The sequence below is a fragment of the Mus caroli genome, unplaced genomic scaffold, assembly GCF_978045245.1.
Source record: "Mus caroli unplaced genomic scaffold, Mus_caroli_1 scaffold_1, whole genome shotgun sequence".
Lineage (NCBI taxonomy): Eukaryota > Metazoa > Chordata > Mammalia > Rodentia > Muridae > Mus > Mus caroli.
The window spans coordinates 146947533-146951701 of NW_028227256.1; positions in this window are offsets into that span (position 1 = coordinate 146947533).

Sequence of the window (4169 nt, forward strand, 5' to 3'; positions counted from 1 at the left end):
ACAAAACTGTGAACAAGTTATCCAGATATTGGAAGGGGAGGAGTTTAGTAGGCAAGAAAGAGTTTCAAAGCCAGAAAGGCAAGGTTGATGGTCCATCAGGCATCAGGAAGTGACACTGCTTTATGCTACATGTGTGAGCAGATGAAGTCAGAGAGGTCTTCTTGGGATTCTACTACACGCTAAGCAGATGCAGCAGCCGATTGGAATGATGCTTACAGCGGGTGGGGGTGGGGCATGAACCCACTCACTGCATCAGCTAGGGAAGAACAACCAAGGAGAGAGAGAGATGGTGGATCACTCAGAGGGTGAGTGTGGATAGCTCAGAGAGTGAAAGTGGATCAGTCAGTTGGTGAGTGTGGATCACTCAGAGGGTGAATGAGGATTGCTCAGTAGTTATCCCCAAGGACTGATGTTGTACAAATAAGATGAGTCCTCTTCCCAACCACCTACCATGGTATGACACAAACTATAACAACAGTTAATTTAATGCACTAACTGGGCTTGGTCACATTAACAAATATTTTCTCACATATTACTCTCAATGTTTCTGAAAATTATATTTTGGTGATATTTGAATAAAATAGTATATATATACATATATATATATATATATATAGAAAGAGAGAGAGAGAGAGAGAGAGAGAGAGAGAGAGAGAGAGAGAGAGAATTCTCTCAACCCACAATTCCTGAACTCAACATATAAGTTGAGTTTGGATCCTCTTGGGTCCAAAAGATATATTGCAAGTAAATTCCTAAAAGCTAAAAGTAAGATAATAGGTTTCTCTCTCTTGTTCTCTCTCTCCCCATATTTATGTAAATATATGATATATGCATTATGTTTTCTATGTTCTAGGAGATATGTGAAACAACATGAATATGCAACATATATGGAATCTATAATAATCAAAATTTGAGAATACAGTAAATTTTTAACAATTAAATTCCTGCTGCAGCCTATCCCTTGTTGAAGTGATAAGCAGTTGTGCCAGCAGTTGTGCTGCTTAAGAAAGACTCTGAAGTTAATAAGACCCACTGTTCCATTTAGATCCACTGACATTGTCTCCCAGTATTGTACATTTGCCTCTCCTTGGTGCTCCAGGCAGATCTCAGCCAGTCCCAAACATGACCTGATCATACTCTATCAGACACTTCAGTAAAGATGCCATCCTAATGTAGTCAGTGGCTATGCTGAAGCACACCTGAAAGGCCCCAAATTTTCACCAGCTGCCAGTGGGCAGCTAAGTGGGAAGAAAGCTATTATGCAAAGTTCTTCCTCTTATTCACCTAAGCCTGTCTGCAGCACTGGTGGGGGTGGAGTCTGGGGAAGTGTGCTTTTGTGCTGAGCAGACATTGAGGACAGAACAGGCAAGCACTTACCTTCTTTGCTCTTCTTCTATCACATTGAATTGTCAGGTTCAGCAGCAGTTTTGCTCTCAGGGGCTGTGTTTAAATGTCATTTCTCATTAACGGAAATACACAATTCAAACTGATGGCTGAACATCTAATACTTGAACCAAAAATTGTATCTTCAAATGCATGGCAGAGTAGTGATAGCTTTTTAATGGTTTTACTGTATTGTGCTGGGAACATAACATGAGATCTATGTTCTAAAATGTGCAAGTGCAAAATGCACTTGACTGTAGACTCAATGCTGAAAGCAGCTCCCTAGAGTTTGTCTTCTCTAACAGAAACTCTCTGCTTGTTTTTATTAATGATGTTGTATCCCTTCTTCAGCACTTGCCAACCACCCATGGCCTCCTGAGGATTCTCTGACTGATAAGATGGGATTCCTCATGTAGGCAGATTTTAACAAAACCAAACAACCCAATCAAAAAATGGGGTATAGAACTAAACTGAGAATTCACAACACAGGAATCTCAAATGGCTGAGAAGCACTTAAAGAATTGTTCCAAGTCCTAAGATATCAGGGAAATGCAAATCAAACCAACCCGGAGATTCAATTTTACACAAATCAGGATGGCTAAGAACAAAAACTCAGGTGACAATTCACGCTGGCAAGGATGTGGAGAAAGAGGAACGATCCTCCATGGCTGGTGGGTCTGCAAGCTGGTACAACCACTCTGGAAATCAATCTGGTGGTTCCTGAGAAAACTGGGAATAGATCTACCTGAAGATCCAGCTATACCACTCTTGGACATATACCCAAAAGATGCTCCACCATGCCACAGAGGCATGTGTACCACTATGTTCATAGCAGCGTTTTTGTGATAGCTGGGAGCTGGAAACAACCCAGATGTCACACAAGGGAAGAATGGATACAGAAAATGTGGTTCATTTACACAATAAAATACTACTCGGCTATTAAGAACAAGGACATCACAAGTTTTGCAGGCAAATGGATGGGACTAGAAAATATCTTCCTGAGTGAGTTAATTCAGACCCAAAAGGACATGCATGGTATGTACTCAATAATAAGTGGATATTGGTCAAAAAAGTACAGAATACCCAGGACAGAATCCACAGAAATTAAGAATCTTAATAAAACAAAGGGTCCAAGTAAGGATGCCTCAATCCCACTTGGGAGGGAGAAGAAAGCAATCCTGGAGGGGAGGCAGAGGGAGGGAGGAGCCTGGGTGGGAGAGGGGACAGGCCGGGAAAGGGGGAAACATGATCAGATATTGGGTGAGGGAAAAGGACTGAAGCCCTGAGGGCCAGCAGAAAGAATGGAAATAGGCAACCTCAGGAGGTAGGAGGTTGGGGAGACCCTCCAGAATGCACCAGAGACCTGGGAGGTGAGAGACTCTCAGGACTCAGTGGGAGGGACCTTGGATGAAGTGCTCTACAGTGGGGCAGGGGAACTCGTAGAATCCATCTCCAGTGGAAGTACAGGTCATCATCAAGAGGAAGGATAGAGTTACCATTCCACAGTCAAAAGCTCTGATTCAGAATTGTTCCTGTCTGAAGGAACTGCAGAAACAAAAATGGAGAACAAGAGAGAAAGGGGGTCCAGTGACAGGTCCAAATTGGGATTCAGCTCAAAGAGAGGCCCAGGGCCTGACACTGTTCCTGATGCTGTGGTATGCTTATAGACAGGAGTCTAGCATGGCTGCCCTCTGAGAGGCCCAACCAGCAGCTGGAAGAGGCAGATTCAGATACTAGCACACAACCAATGGACAGAAGTTGAATGGGGAAAAGGTAGAAGAAGCTGAGGAGGAGGGCAGACCTGATTTACCTGGACCCCCAAGATCTCTGACACTGAGCCACCAACCAGTCAGCATACACCAGCTGATATGAGGTCCACAACACATACAGCAGATGACTGCCAAGTCTGGCCTCAGTGAGGGAAGATGGACCTAATCCTCTTGAGACTTGAGACCCCCAGAGCATGAGGTGGTCTGGTGAGGTGGGGGTGGGGAATGGGGACATCCTCTTGGAGACTAGAGGAGGAGATATGGGATGGGGAGTGGTGGGGGGAAGGCAGGGAGGTTGATGGAGACTGAGTATAAAAAGGGATTGAAGAATAAAACAACAACAACAACTACAACAACAACAATCTCTCTCTCTTCTGACTGCTTTACTCTGTTCATCACAGTTCACCTCTGTCATCTCATGTGATTGACTTTTCCTTCTAAGTACTGAGTGATGCCTTTTTGTGTGTTTTATGGTATGTTTGCTTTAGCCCTCTGTCACTTCTGGATGATTTACACATCTTGGAACTACAAAAATGATGCCATCTTAAACACGGCAGAGGATCTATCTCCTTCAGATCCTGACTCTCAGTTTCGTTGAGTAAAATCCATGAACTTGCTGAATAAGAGTTTTAATTTGGTAGGGAAACTCTGAACTTTTACATACTAACTGCACAATTTTGTCGATCACCCAAGAGTCCTTCCCATTTCTCCACGTCCTCATCAACACTTGTCCTTCGACAGTAGTCACGTTGTCTGACCTGAGACATTCCCTTCTATTTTTCTGATTATTAGTAACATTGGGCTCTCATACTCCAATTGTTTATTCTATACCTTCTCTTGAAAAGTCCCTTAGCCTCCCTCCATCTTTCAGTTTTGTTACTAGGTATTTGTGCCGTGACATTGCAGAACTCATTGTGTCCTTTGGGAATCCATCCTTTAGCAGATACATGGCATGCGAATACTTAATCCAGGTCTCTTAAGTTGTCTCTTCATTCTATTGTCATCCTATTGCCTTAT